Source organism: Schistocerca cancellata, chromosome 8, assembly GCF_023864275.1.
Source record: "Schistocerca cancellata isolate TAMUIC-IGC-003103 chromosome 8, iqSchCanc2.1, whole genome shotgun sequence".
NCBI classification, from domain to species: domain Eukaryota; kingdom Metazoa; phylum Arthropoda; class Insecta; order Orthoptera; family Acrididae; genus Schistocerca; species Schistocerca cancellata.
The window spans coordinates 122253853-122270826 of NC_064633.1; positions in this window are offsets into that span (position 1 = coordinate 122253853).

Genomic DNA, 16974 nt, shown 5'->3' on the forward strand with positions numbered 1-16974 from the left:
TTCTTACAATTATTCAGTCTGAACACCGACTGCACATCGAGTCGATAGGTGAGTTGTTCCGAAACCTCGATCAATGTGTCAGGAGTAAGTGTTGCAATAACACTAAGTTGGATAGATCAGCTGGTATCGGAGGCACAAAAATGGTTCAAATGGCTCTGAGCACTATGCGACTTAACTGCTGAGGTCATCAGTCCCCCAGAACGCAGAACTACTTAAACGTAACTAACCTAAGGATATCACACACACCCATGCCCGAGGCAGGATTCGAACCTGCGACCGTAGCGGTCCCGCGGTTCCAGACTGTAGCGCCTAGAACCGTTCGGTCACCTCGGCCGGCTCGGAGGCACATACACATGATAGCGTCAGATCGTGTGTGAACGTGGAGGTAATGCATAAAATTCTGTGTCAACCGGCCCCTTGCGCCCAATCCACCCGTCGGATAAAACGTCGTTTAACCAGCCGCGTACTGAGTTACGCCAGTGAGGCGTCGCAACATATTGCTTCTAAATATAGATGTCTTGTTCAGCTTCTTGCAATTGAGGCACGGGCCACAGCTGTAGCACTTCAAGATAAGAAACATCGGTTACAGGTGATTCGCCGAAAAGGAAAGGCCCATAAACTTTCCACGGCGATATTTCTTGGGGCTAAGCGTGGAAGACTCGCACTCGTTCAACACGTATTTCAGCCACTCTGTCATTTTCCATACTCTTCCCATAGTGCACAGGTATACAAACAAAACTGTTTGAGTTGCTCTTTCATTTGGTGTATTATTTACAATGTTGAACGTAATAAATGCTACAACGCCTTAAAACCGGTATGTTCATTTTGAAACACGCTGTATTTATCTGTCGCGGCAAAGTCTTAGGACATTTCCTAGGTCTTTACCGCCGTGTTCTCCCCTTGCTACCCACAATGACGGTTCGCTTCAACGCATGAATCCAGGATGCGCTTAGCCTGAGACTTGCATATTTCTTCAAATTATTGTCATGTTTCTGAATTTCTGTCACTTCTCTGAACAAGAGGACGTGATAGCTCTTCTACACAACGAGAACCTACGTGTCGACGATTTTTACTATGCAGTCTATCTCACAAAGCGTGCGCCCGCCACAATCGATTTCTCCATCTGTCCCGACCTTGCAATACCGTTTGTGTTGTGTGATCCTGGTATACATGGATCGTCCAGTTAGTTTAATGTTCCACGGGTGATTTGTATCAGGAATGCTCATAATGTGGAAGTAGTCTTTTGCATTCATAATGCGCATTCATATTCCTACCCACCACCTAGTGCATACTACAAAAATAAAAATTTTTCTACAGTACAGAAGAAGCTGCCAAGGAGTATTTTTCGCAAATCTTGCTTTGCTTCCTGTCAGTCATTTGGTAAGCGACCAAAAATTTTGGTGGCACCATCGTATATCCCTTTTTTGCTAAAGAAAACCTTCATATGAAAGAATGAATATCATTTTCCCTTCTGGTATTGTAATAAGGCACATCGTTATCATTTTTGAATTGCAGAGCATTATCTACAACAGACTTCACGATAGAGTGAATGTACTGTGTAAATATACCAATTACTTAAACAGATGTCTACAAGATGATCGTGGGTAAGCATCACGTATTATTCTTAGAGCACTTTTGTTGACAAATGAAGACTTTATTTCTTAAAGAGTAATTACCCCAAACATTATTCCATTTGACACTGTTCAATGAAAGACGCACAATAAATCAACTCACTGCTGTGTCTGTACCAAGATTTGCGATGATTCGAAGGGCAAATGTGGCTGTACTGTGTTGTTTTAAGAGTTCCAAAATGTGTTTTTTCTCAGTTTAAATTCTCTTCAACATGGACCCTCAAAAATTTCGAAGTGTCCCCCATGGATATTAATTCCTCACTGCGTGTTACACTTATCATTTGTATATTACACCTAGACGTGCTGAAAATACGCTGTGTCTTTTTTGAAATTGAGAGTGATACACTTCGAGGTAAACCGCTCAATAATAGTTTCTTTTATTTCTGTATGTAGGTTTGGATTGGTTACAATGCTACTGTAGGCTGCAAAAGGAATTGTGCTTGGTTATACAAACACAGAAATGTAATTTTCTTAATTTCAGATGGAGAAGTGGTGAGACACCTATACGACTGAACTTTATGACAGCTGCTTTTTCAACATGCTGCTTTAACTTTTCTCTTGAACTATTTGTCTCTATACTTTCTGTTGCATATAAAGAAGTGATTATTAAATATATCTGCTGCCTGTGAATGATCCGTTTAAAGCAATAGTGATGTTATCCTGCTCTGTGGCCTTTTGTCCTATCTCATGATTCACTACATTCGATATAAAATTAAGCCCGTTATCGTAATTGCTGATTTCTGATATAATGCACATGGTCCTTGATTATTTAATAACTTTTCTTAATAATTCTGAGCAGTTATTGTTGTGTGAAAATACTGTAGGATCTTCAATTGTTCTTGCCAATAGATACATTTCCCTTTTCTTTCATGAGATGCTGTAATCCAGGTAGTAATCCGTGGATTCTTGCGTGAGTATTTAATGTCTTTCCTGATTAGCTTATGTAGGACGAAATTTTCAAATGTTGTTGTTGATGTTGTGGTCTTCAGTCCTGAGACTGGCTTGATGCAGCTCTCCATGCTACTCTATCCTGTGCAAGCTTCTTCATCTCCCAATACGTACTGCAGCCTACATCCTTCTAAATCTGTTTAGTGTATTCATCTCTTGGTCTCCCCCTACGACTTTTACCCTCCATGCTGCCCTCCAATACTAAATTGGTGATCCCTTGATGCCTCAGAACATTATCCTCGTTTTGCTTTTGTTGATGTTCATCTTATATCCTCCTTTCAAGACACTGTCCATTCCGTTCAACTGCTGTTCCAAGTCCTTTGCTGTCTCTGACAGAATTACAATGTCATCGGCGAACCTCAAAGTTTTTATTTCTTCTCCCTGGATTTTAATACCTACTCCAAATTTTTCTTTTGTTTCCTTTACTGATTGCTCAATATATAGATTGAATAACATCGGGGATAGGCTACAACCCTGTCTCCCTTCCCAACCACTGCTTCCCTTTCATGCCCCTTGATGCTGAAATCTCTAAAACTAAGACACAAGTGATGGGTGCCGAATCGTGGCAGTGTCTGTCCATTGTGCACTCTCGTTGCACTCCTCCTCCTTAAATTAACAATGAAATGAAATGATCGTATGTCATTTATTGACCGGGATATCCCCTTTCGGGGTTCGGCCACCTTAACAAAACCCAGCACATAATAAAAACGTATGTATGTTCCACATCTCCTTCTAACCCTCTGGATCGACTGCAGCCACACTTGGCACACGTATCACTCATTGTCTGTGAATGAATCGGTATAAATGTAAGAATCACCGGGTGGGGGTGAAAAGAAACGCAACACACGACGCGCGAATACCCACACTCATTCATCCAGGATTTGAGAATGATAGTACTTAGTGACTTGCAACAAACTTTGCACATAATTTAAAATCTTTATGAAACTTTTTCTCGCTGACGATACCCACACGATGATGAAAGCAAAAAAGTTTATCGTTTACTGCATTTTACATGCAGTAAAACTGCCGCATCAGGTTTGACTTTGTAATTTATTATTTACTACTAACTATATCGAGTACGCCGGTCGCGGTGGTCTAGCGGTTCTAGGCGCTCAGTCCGGAACCGCGCGACTGCTACGGTCGCAGGTTCGAATCCTGCCTCGGGCATGGATGCGTGTGATGTCCTTAGGTTAGATAGGTTTAAGTAGTTCTAAGTTCTAGGAGACTGATGACCACAGATGTTAAGTCCCATAGTGCTCAGAGCCATTTGAACAATTTGTATCGAGTACACATTCTGCTGGTAGTATTTGCATATACCGCTGAATGCACGTGCAAAATTATATCACTCCACGACACATAGTTCAGGGAATATGACGTCTAATGCAAGGTGTACATGAAGTCCGGGAACATTTTCAATTATTTATTGCACAAGAGCCAAACATTGTACAGATATCATATACAGGTCATTTTGAAGAAAAACCCTGACAGATTTTTTCATGTACACCGCCACAGCGTAGTTTGGTAATTTGCCGATAGTTAGCGCTAGTTGCAAACATGGCGAGTTCAGGTCCGGAGCAAGCTTTGTGTGTGTTGGAGTTCGACAAAAGCAAGTGTGCCACAGCTGTTCAACGGATGTTTAGAACCAAGTACGATAAGAAGCCATCAATAAGGGAGGCCATTAAGCACTGACACAACAAATTCGTTACGACGGGTTGCTTGTGCCCGGCAAAGAGAAGCGGACGTCCCAGTGTGAGTGAAGTGGAGGTGGAGGGCGTACGAGAGACATTCATAAGGAGTCCAAAGGAATCGGTGCGTCGTGCATCCCGTGAACTCGAAATAGCTCCAATGACAGTGTGGAAAGTCCTGCTACAGAAGCTGTCTACGAAACCATTCAAATTGGAGCTAGTGCAGAAGCTCAATAACGACGACAAAGACAAGCGTTTTGAGTTTTGTTCGCAGTTGCAACAATTGAATGAGGATGGGGATGGCATTGTTGATCGCTTAATTTTTAGCGACGAAGCCACTTTTCACACTAATGATAAAGTGAACAGGCATAATTGTCGGACCTGGGGTACGAAGCATCCACACGAATGCATTGAATTTGACCGTGATTCCCCAAAGGTAATTTTTTTTTTGGCCTTGTCACGTCGAAAACTGTACTGGTCAGTCATCTTCGCCGAAAGCACTGTCATTGGATATTCTTACTTGGACATGTTGCAGCAATGGCTGATGCCTCAAACGCAGTCGGACTCTCCGTTCATCTTTCAGCAGGATGGGACTCAACCCCGTTTTCATCGTGAAGTTCGTGGGTACCTGAACACGGAGCTGCAACATCGATGGATCGGCTGTGCTAGGGAAGGGGACAGCTGTTTCATGAAATGGTTTCCCTGATCACCAGATCTCACTCCATGTGACTTTTTTCTGTGGGGACGTATTAAAGATGTACCGCCTCTACCACGAGATGTAGAAGAGCTCCGGGAGAGAATATGGGAAGCGACTACCGCAGTCGACGATGTAATCAGCTTGGAACCTGCTATCAGTTCCTTGAAACCCAGAAAGGCTGCGGGTCCCGATGACGTCATTAATGAATTTATACAGAACATAGAGCGCATAGCTAAGGAATGGTTCTCACAACTCTGTAATTTCTGCTGCTCTAACAAGACGGTACCTAAGCTATGGTTGAAGGCCAAGGTAGCAGCTATCCTAAAGCCAGGTAAATCAAGAGATGTTGCCAAGAACTATCGTCCAATACCGCTGCTGTGTTGCCCTTTCAAACTATGTGAACGTCTTAGCTTGAATAACATCGGACCACAACTAGAAAGCCAAATCATTCCACAACAAGCAGGAGCAAGTCTTGCACTGACCAGGTCCTCTGCCTAACACAATACACAAAGGACGGTTTTGAGAAGAGAGAAAAAACTAGTGTGGTGTTTATCGACTCATCAGAAGCATACCACACGATAAACCACAAAATCCTCCTGGGAAAACTTTTCAAAATGACTCCCACAAGGTAGTGTTTTGTCCCCTTTACTTTTCAATCCTGTAAACAAATGACCAACCAGTTGGACCAACGACAAGTATTTTTATCTATGCTGATGATGTAGCCATTGCCTGCCAGTATAGATCAATTAAACAGATTGAGAGAATCTTAACAAGATGCCTTAGAAGTACTAATTGAATATTACAGCCGGCCGGGGTGGCCAAGCGGTTCTAGGCGCTGCAGTCTGGAGCCGCGCAACCGCTACGGTCGCAGGTTCGAATCCTGCCTCGGGCATGGATGTGTGTGATGTCCTTAGGTTAGTTAGGTTTAAGTAGTTCTAAGTTCTAGGGGACTGATGACCTCCGATGTTAAGTCCCATAGTGCTCAGAGCCATTTTTTTAATATTACAACAGGAACGAACTCCGACCGGATCCAGCAAAGACACAGACTTGTTTATTTCATCGGAACAATAAGGAAACAAAGAGGGAATTACAAACACTGCCCAAACCCAGTTTATCTTGGAGTCACGTTAGGTCGAACATTGTCTAACAAGAAACATGTAGAAAAAACTATAGCGAAAGTCAACGAATGGAACGGTATGATCCGAAAACTTACCAACTCGCATTGGAGAGCAAATCCTGAAATTCTATGTGCATCATCCCTGGTACTGTGCTTTGCCCAAAAGCTAGATGCATCACTGAATGACTCATCTCAATTAATTATGGGATGCCTGAAGCCTATAAACCGTGAAGTCCTTTATATGTATTCTGGAATAGCCCCCCCTCCCCCCCCCCCTCCCCCACACACACAGGACGGCAAACGTTAGCGATAGCTGAACGAAGCAGGCAGTGCGAAGATAGAAGACATCCCCTGTACACACATCAGTCAGCGGTGGCAAGGCTTAAATCTAGGAAAGATTTCGTAAAACTTCCACTAAACGAAAGTCAATCTAAAACCATAGAATCAATGTGGAAACAGAAATTGGATAAAAGCAGCCTGAAAAGTTGGAACATTAAAGAAAAACTTCCTGCTGGATCACAATTGTAATGGAGAGTCTGGAAGAGCCTCAATAGACTTAGGTGTCAAGTGGGAAGATCGCCTGATCAAGTGGGGATACGCCGGAAAAGAGTCCTGCCAATGTGGAGGAATGCAAACGATGACACACCTGTTCTTCCTTGCTGGCCCCATGCACTTTCCAAGACCTGTGGTTGGCCAACGACATTGCAGTGAAGTGTGTCGAATGGAGAGAGATATGAGCCTTGCTATAGACAATAATGAAGACTTACGATATGTGAAGATCATGAATGTGTGTATGAATGCTATTATTTAGTTGTATTTGTCACCTAGTATATGCAGCCTATAAATTGATTACAGATGTAGCTCACACACGATTAAATAAAAAAAAGCTGATTACAATAACGAAGAAGAGAAATAATTAGGTGTAATGGAATAGAAAATTTTATTAAAATAAGTTTGGTGAAAACAACATCGTGATACAAACGGAGAATCACGAGATATTTGCATTTTAATTCAATTTATCTGAATCAACGTGAGACAGATATGAGTGCAGACTGCCATGGTCATTTAGCAGACTGTTGTTGGCCACAAAAGCGAATGGTGATGCGGACTCAACTCACGCCATCAGAAAGACTGGAAAGCTGGTGACTTTATACTGTGTAATAAGTAAAAATACTGCATAGTTTGAAAAAGCGGACACATCTTCAGTACGACCTGGTAAAGGAGTTCAAGGTAGGTTAGTAGGACAGAGTAAAAATGCTGCAGGATGAAGTCACACTTTGTCATAGTTAAGAGATGGGAGAATGTCTACAACGAAGAAGGCAGTGTAAGTTATCGTACACAGTCCAGTCACACAGATGTGATCACCTGTCAGAAGCCTGCATAACAACGGTTTTGCAGGTTGGACGAGCAGGAAAACGAGTTAGTGAGGTTCTGGAAGGTAGCGGCAGGGATGTGGAGCCTTGCTGACTCCAGTGCTGTGGCCAGAGGCGCCTCGTTTCTCGGCTGAGGATCCAAGGCGCTAAGAGTCCGATCGCGGTGGTGCCACAGATTCTCGGTTGGGGTTGAATCCATCTAGTCTGGTGGTCAGGGGAATACGGTACACTCATGCAGGCGCTCTTCGAGCCATCCACGTATACTGCGAGCTGCGTGACATGTTGCTGTGTCTTGCTGGTGACATCATGCTGAGGAGTGGACATGGTCCCCAGAGATAGATGGTACCTGTGTCGATCCATTCTGCCTTCCATAATGACGAATTCGCCCAGGTAATCCCGCGAAGATATTCCCCAGACCATAACGGTCTCTCCTCCGGTCTGGACCCTTCCGATGATTGTTTCAGTCCGGTACACCCCAGCAGCCATCTCTCTGGTGGAGAGTAAAATGTAGCGTATTGCGAATACACAGACAGAAAGACTCTCTACTGTCGAACGAATATTTTCAAAAAATGGTTGAAATGGCTCTAAACACTATGGGACTTAACATCTGAGGCCTGACGACATAAAGGGAAGAGGAAATTATGCCAGGTCCGGTTCGAATCTACGAGGTGGATAGACGGCTGAGGCTGGTGTTTCAAACGTTCTCAGCTGCTTCCTCTCGTGTTTCACGTTTACTTGGGACTTTCTAATGGCAAACGGAACAGAACACAACGGTTGACAACGAGAGAAAGTAACGATGTCCAAACACAAATCAACAACGTGCCATACACAAACCGCATTTATCAGGAAGCAGAAGTATAACAGGGGTGCGTGGCTCAGCATCTACATCTTCATCTACATCCATACTTCACAAGACCACAACCTCCGTTCCAGCAGCGAATACTTCACGTGGAGAACGATTGCTGGTAAACCTCAGTGTGGGTTCTAATCTTCATGGTCTTTCCGAGAAATACACGTAGCAGGAAGCAATATATTTCTGGACCCTTTTAGGGACGTATGCTCTCGGAACCTCAACAACAAACCACAACGTGACGCAGAACGTCTCTCTTGCAGCGTCTGGCACTGTGTTTGGTTGATCACCTCCGTAACGCTTTCGAGCTGTCTAAATGAACCTCTAACGAACCACACTCTTCTTCTTGGGATCTTCTCTATTTCCTCTATCAGACACGTCTGGTACGGATCCTACACTGATGAGCAATACTCAAGTATTGGTCGAACGAATATTTTCAAAAAATGGGGCTTAACATCTGAGGTCATCAGTCCCCTAGACTTAGAATTGCTTAAAACTAACTGAACCTAAGGACATCACACACATCCATGCCCGAGGTACGATTCGAACCTGCGACCGTAGGAGCAGCGCTGTTCCGGGATGAAGTGCCTAGAATCGCTCGGCCACATTGGCCGGCGAACTAATATTTTGTAAGCTACTTCCTTTGTTCATGCATCCTACATTTTCTGAGGATTCTTCCGATGAATCTCAGTCCGGCATCTGCCTCAATCGTCCTTTAAGGGTTCGTTCCCTTTCAAATCTCTCCTTACGCACATTCCTAGATGTTCCATGGAAGTAACTGCTTCCAGGGATTGTTATGCGATTGTATAATCATACAGTAGAGGGTCTTTCTGTCTGTGTTTTCGCAATACATTACATTTGTTTATGTTAATGCTGAATTGACATACCCTGCACCAAGCCTGCAGGTCCGCCGCTCGTGGTCTCGCGGTAGCGTTCTCGCATCCCGAGCACGGGGTCCCGGGTTCGATTCCCGGCGGGGTCAGGGATTTTCACCTGCCTCGAGATGACTGGGTGTTTGTGTTGTCCTCATCATTTCATCATCATCCAGGAAAGTGGCGAAATTGGACTGAGCAAAGATTGGGTAATTGTACGGGCGCTGATAACCACGCAGTTGAGCGCCCCACAAACCAAACATCATCATCATCATCACCAAGCCTGCAGGGAGTGGCAATTCAGCATTAACATAAATGTAGCGTATTGCGAATACACAGACAGAAAGACCCTCTACTGTCGAACGAATATTTTCAAAAAATGGTTGAAATGGCTCTAAACACTATGGGACTTAACATCTGAGGCCTGACGACATAAAGGGAAGAGGAAATTATGCAGACCTGAAGAGGATGGCAGAAGACCGGACAGCCTGGAGAACAACCACGTGGAAACCTGCTTTTTGGCAGAACACTGATGATGATGATGATGATGCACCAAGCCTGATTTCTCTACAGATCTTCGTGCATTTCACTACAGTTTTCTAGTCTCGCGGCTTCTCTATATATAACATCATCCGCGAAAAGCCTCCTGTTAGTTACGGACGTCATCTTCCATGTCAATTCTAGACTATATGTAAGCGTGGGTGCGCTGGGGCTCGAAAAGCCACATACATGATCTTGTAAGTGAGCCGTATCCACAAAATTTTTAGTTTGATAAAAATAAAATAAAGACTTTGTTACAAAATAATGAAGTATCAAAACACTGAGAGGGAAGTTAAAACTTCTGACCTTTAAAACATATTTGTTTGTTTCAGATGTCTTTGTGCAAAGGCAACCAAGCAATAGACTCCCCCGTTTCTTGGCTTTGCCTTGCCAGATAAGGCACTCCCAGGAATAACAGTCGCACTATACTGCTAATGAAATCCCGTCTTTTCGGCTTTTCATGTTTCCTTACAACTGACTCGCTACAATACTCCCACTCCATTCGTGAGCAATTATTTTAAAATATCTGCTTGCCAATATTGAGCAATAATAAAGAATAATTAGAGATACAAGGAAGCCGATTGTTACAGACTACTCGGTAGTAATTTTTGTAACGTAAAGAGAGTGGTGTTTAAGATTTCAGTGAAACTGTTTTACATGGTCTGGGCTGTTATCGTACTGTTTGTTGAGACAATGTCTTTGAAGCACGCGGAGCTTATATTATAGAATGAAGGGGTGTGCCTCCCCCTCCCCCCTCCCATCCACCGCACTGCAGGCGGCACAGTAATGCTTTCTTTACGCCCCTGTGTCTGTGGGTTCTCCAAATACATTTGAACCTCAGTTATTGTTGCTGTTAAGTCAGCTGTGTTACCGATTGAGCTAGGGCAGTCTCGATGAGTGCTTATAGGACCGTTATATTTTACTTTACCACAGCACAGATCTTTATGTCACAGGCAGTGTCCATGAAAGATTATAAATGAAAGATAATCATTTAAAAAAATATCGAGACTCCCCGAAAACATATACATTATTCCGCCACTGATATGTTCGCACAGGAATTTAGGAAAGTCAGCGCCTTTGGTATGTGTTAAAAATTAATGGTCCTGCAACATCCTTGCGGCACGCGTGAAGCTACTTTATGTCTGAAGACTTCTCTACGTTCAGACTGGCATGCTGTGTCTTGCTTGTTGGAAAGTCTTCATTCTAGTCACACAATTGTTCTGATAAACCGTACGCTCGTATTTTGTTCATTAGTCTATAGTGCGGAACTATATCGAATGCAGTCATAGCAGACCTACCTGTCAGTTATGAATCTTCGAAATACAGCAGAACATCATCGACCTATTAAAACTCACCTCCTCATACCTGCTGTGCTGCTGCCACCACGTTGTGATCCACCATATGAACACTGATGCTGAATTATGCTGCAACAAGAATGCACTGGTATAAGTTGGTACACCCTTAAACGAATGACAGACAAGCCTGGTAAAAGCTTAATATGGTATATTGTTAAGGCCCAGTATCCTTCAATTTTGTTGTTGTACATTCGTTGTGTATTGAACTGTGGACCAGAAACGACGGAGAGGCTTCGTCTCGTCCGCAGTGGTTCACAACCCACAACAAGCCACAGCAGTCCACCAACCCCACTGCCGCCCGACACCGAACCCCCCCGTTCGGCTCCCAGTGGACGCCCCCTCACCCCCATCCCCCCCCCCCCCCACCGGGAACGGCTCATACCAAACGAGTGTAACCCCAAATGCCAAATGTTTGTGTAATTATGGTGTATGAGTACATGGAGAGTGTTTGGGCAGCAATCGCCGACATAGTGTAACTGAGGCGGAATAAGGGGAACCAATCCGCATTTGCCGAAGCAGATGGAATGGAAAACCGCCTTAAAAACCATCCACAGGCTGCGCGGCACACTGGATCCCGACAATAAGCCGCTGGGCGGATTCGTGCCGGGGACCGGCACGCCTTCCGGCTCGAGAAGCAGCTCGTTAGACCGCGCGGCTAGCCGGGCGGGCGTACATTCGTTACTGGAACTCCACAATGTTACAAATGCTTTCCTCAATATTTACAGAGCTCACGTAACCGCAATTATCAACGCTCGAACCAGCCATGACAATACTGAAAGCACTGCTAAGTTGCCACACTCGCCGATACCATTCTAGCGACGACTTTCGATTAAATGCCTCCCCTGTATGGGAATTACAGTAAGTGTACGAGTGCAGGTTAATGACACATGGACAACGATACATGGAAATTTGGGTCTGGCCATGAAACGGGCAAAGATAGCCAGAATGGTTAAGGCGACCGCTAACGATAAGTGGGAAATATGGTTTCGAGTTCGATTGCTAGCTGCCATGCGAGATTTCTTACCACAACGCCAGGATAGTTTAGTAATTACTGGCACTTAATAACCGGGTAATCTCTAGACATAGAATATCAAATAATCTCTCTGTCGCAAACAGGTGGTCATCAGTGACGATAAAATCAGAACGCAAAGGCAGTAAACACCGGAATAGTCAACCATCAAACTTACGAACATGAACTATAGGGATGGCGCCAAGCCTGGCGTAAGCTTTGTGCAATGTATGACACGAACTAAGTCTGCATAAGTTCCACATACAAAAATATACTTTGACAACACCAAGCAAATTCACTTCCTACGCGACTTTACTTGCTGAAATGTTATTGACTTAATATGGGTTTTAAAAAAGGATATTAGGCCATATCTGTGCAGCTGACGTTCGCTGCACTTCCCACCGCTCCAGCTGGCAGCCGCGTTTTACCTAACAATTAGAGATGGGGGATCCGCTCTTGAACTAATTCATAGAGTTGAATCTTTCAAAGGAGTGAACAATCAGTGATTCAGAAAAAAAGAACGGTAGCTCCAAACATTTCCCACGGCAGAGAGAGAGAGAGAGAGAGAGAGAGAGAGAGACACAGAGCATATCAGCAGCGCCTCTGCTGGTCAGAGCACAGTGCACGCCACACAACACAGCCAGCGCCGGCCTCTGCCCTGCTTCTACCTTGGCTGCCTGCATTGTGCAGTGCCCCATTGGATTTTGTGTTTCACATATGCCGTGCCGTCTCTGTGCGTCGTCTGCCGCTTGCAGTGTCTGGCGCAGCTTAACTTCGCATCGCACTCTGTCGGCGATCGTTTCAGTCGCACGTCCTGCCCTCTGGGCAGTTGATGCGAGCAACAGGACAGAGAGCCACCTAGCGGATAACATAGGAACTACTTGCAACAACCTGCTCGCAAGGGAACGGACGATTTGTCTCGGAGCGGGTGAGTTCACCGCTCCCCCCACCCTCGGAACTCGCCCGCTCAACACTCACCCCACCTTCTCGACTCTAGCCAGAGTGTCGAGCAAAGCGACTCAGGTGTCACTCTGGTCTCTGCGGTCTCAGCTCACGCAGTAATACAGCTCGCGGCTCGACCTGCTCGACTCAGCGCCTCTGCATCGGAGTTCGTCCCTACTGGATATTGTTCTTCGTAGTAATACCGCTATGTATATTACATTATTATGTTATGTATACATCAATTGTTTTTATTTTATTTTTATTTGTTTAAACTGATTAGATTAGGTTCCTGATGACTCCTCTTACTATAGGATTTTTATTATGGACACTCGAATTTAGGCTTTAATTACGAGCGAACCGATAAACGTATCGCAAAATGTGATACACCAATATTTTCCTTGTTTTATTCTGCGTAAGGCTATATGCAGCACTTTCGTTTTACAGTCAAATTTATATATTATTCTGGTACGGATTTTGCGATTTTAGGCGTCTTCTGAAGGAAACGTTCACTTTAAAAATATATGGCTTGCGATGTATTTGTATGAGGTTAATGAAATTTTAATACATTATAGCCAAATATATTGTTAATGTAAATCTCAAGTTACAACATTTTCCGATCACCCAAAAAACCACGATAGTGCAAAATAAATCAATAATCAAAAACTTTGTCATATCGTGGAAATTTCAATAAACAATACAAAATTCTTACTCATTATCTGTGTTACTTCAAAATAGGATCAAATAAGATCAAAATACAGGTATAGTACTGGAATAAACCAAGTTTAAAGGGCAATGTGCCTTCCATTTATTTTCTATTGTAAATGAGTGGTGAGTCATGAAAAAGAGCTAATTCATTTCAGGGAGTGAACAGTTCTGATCCAATCTCTGAAAAGAACAGTTTTGCCCATCTCTACTAACAATGGCGTGTTAGTCCACACTGTTACCTGTCCTGGGTTTCAGTGACATCACACCATCCACTCTAAGAATTTTTACTCTCATTAATATGACCACCGTCTACGTTCCACATCAACATGCAACAATTGCTCACAGATGGCAGCACTAGCTGTGGAAGATATGTAGGGGGAGGATATGACGGAAGTGGAAGATAATGCATTCGTCGTCGTAATGTGGAAACGAAGCGATTTATCCGAACGCCCAAAAGGGCATGATCATTGAGAACAGGATCTAGGGTAGAAGTATTTCCGAAACGGCTAAGTTTGTTAGTTGTTCAAATTGGCCCTATCCAAAACTAGCGCCGTGGGAAAAGAGGTGCACCACTGGTCATAGATGTAACGGGTGAACGATGGCTGCGGAGACATGTACGGGCGAATAGACGTGCAACTGTTGAGCAACTGACCACCCCCATGAAACAAGAGGCTACCAACACCTTCCCTTCAACGGTCATTCAGTTAGCGTTGCTGAGTATGCACCCAAAAGTGGGCGCCCAGTTCATTCACCCATACTGACTGCTGACTGTCAGCGACGAAAGCTGGAATTTTCTTGCCAGTGCCATCATTGGACGTCCAAAGAGCGACGAAAGGTAGCTCCGCGTGCTTCAAAGACATTGTCTCAACAAACAGTACGATAACAGCCCAGACCATGTAAAACAGTTTCACTGAAATCTTAAACAACACTCTCGTTACGTTAAAAAAATTACTACAAAGTAGTCTGTAACAATCGGCTTCCTAGTATCTCTAATTATTCTTTATTATTGCTCAATATTGGCAAGCAGATATTTTAAAATAATTGCTCACGAATGGAGTGGGAGTATTGTAGCGAGTCAGTTGTAAGGAAACATGAAAAGCCGAAAAGACGAGATTTCATTCGCAGTATAGTGCGACTGTTATTCCTGGGAGTGCCTTATCTGGCAAGGCAAAGCCAAGAAACGGGGGAGTCTATTGCTTGGTTGCCTTTGCACAAAGACATCTGAAACAAACAAATATGTTTTAAAGGTCAGAAGTTTTAACTTCCCTCTCAGTGTTTTGATACTTCATTATTTTGTAGCAAAGTCTTTATTTTATTTTTATCAAACTAAAAATTTTGTGGATACGGCTCACTTACAAGATCATGTATGTGGCTGTTCGAGCCCCAGCGCACCCACGTACTCGGAGTGCTTACATATAGTCTACAATTGACATGGAAGATGACGTCCGTAACTAACAGGAGGCTTTTCGCGGATGATGTTATATATAGAGAAGCCGCGAGACTAGAAAACTGTAGTGAAATGCACGAAGATCTGTAGAGAATCCAGGCTTGGTGCATCATCATCATCATCATCAGTGTTCTGCCAAAAAGCAGGTTTTCACGTGGTTGTTCTCCAGGCTGTCCGGTCTTCTGCCATCCTCTTCAGGTCTGCATAATTTCCTCCTCCCTTTATGTCGTCAGGCCTCAGATGTTAAGTCCCATAGTGTTTAGAGCCATTTCAACCATTTTTTGAAAATATTCGTTCGACAGTAGAGGGTCTTTCTGTCTGTGTATTCGCAATACGCTACATTTATGTTAATGCTGAATTGCCACTCCCTGCAGGCTTGGTGCAGGGTGTGTCAATTCAGCATTAGCATAAACAAATGTAATGTATTGCGAAAACACAAAGACCCTCTACTGTATGATTATACAATCGCATAACAATCCCTGGAAGCAGTTACTTCCATGGAACATCTAGGAATGTGCGTAAGGAGCGATTTGAAAGGGAACGAACCCTTAAAGGACGATTGAGGCAGATGCCGGACTGAGATTCATCGGAAGAATCCTCAGAAAATGTAGGATGCTTGAACAAAGGAAGTAGCTTACAAAATATTAGTTCGCCGGCCAATGTGGCCGAGCGATTCTAGGCACTTCAGCCCGGAACCGCGCTGCTGCTACGGTCGCAGGTTCGAATCGTACCTCGGGCATGGATGTGTGTGATGTCCTTAGGTTCAGTTAGTTTTAAGCAGTTCTAAGTCTAGGGGACTGATGACCTCAGATGTTAAGCCCCATTTTTTGAAAATATTCGTTCGACCAATACTTGAGCATTGCTCATCAGTGTAGGATCCGTACCAGGCGTGTCTGATAGAGGAAATAGAGAAGATCCCAAGAAGAAGAGTGTGGTCCGTTAGAGGTTCATTTAGACAGCTCGAAAGCGTTACGGAGGTGATCAACCAAATACAGTGCCAGACGCTGCAAGAGAGACGTTCTGCGTCACGTTGTGGTTTGTTGTTGGGGTTCCGAGAGCATACGTCCCTAAAAGGGTCCAGAAATATATTGCTTCCTCCTACGTGTATTTCTCGGAAAGACCATGAAGATTAGAACCCACACTGAGGTTTACAAGCAATCGTTCTCCACGTGAAGTATTCGCTGCTGGAACGGAGGTTGTTGTCTTGTGAAGTATGGATGTAGATGAAGATGTAGATGCTGAGCCACGCACCCCTGTTATACTTCTGCTTCCTGATAAAGGCGGTTTGTGTACGGCACGTTGTTGATTTGTGTTTGGACATCGTTACTTTCTCTCGTTGTCAACCGTTGTGTTCTGTTCCGTTTGCCATTATAAAGTGAAAGGTGGCTTCACTGAGCCACAGCGCCAAAGATCGCGCCAGAGAGTATTGTTCCGCTGCCTCCACTGGCAGTGCTTATTGAGACGTAGCGGCAGGCAGTGCTTGCCGAGAAGTTGTGGTGGACACTGCTTGTCGTGAAGTCAGAGTGAGATGTGGTAGTGGAGAGTGTTGTTCCATGTTTTATGCAGTGGTTTGATGGGAGAGATAGCAGATGTTATTCCAATGGAGATATTGTAATGATCTGAGTGCTTTTCGTCAATATATATGAAGGTAATAAATATTATGTTGTTTATTTATTTGTGTGTCCTGAATAATGTGTCATTACAGGTTCAGTCAACAAAGCATCTGGCTTGTGTTCTTGTATTAGAGTGTAATTTTGGTTTTCTTGCACAATTATAGTATTTGTAATGTTCTTTTATCACGTC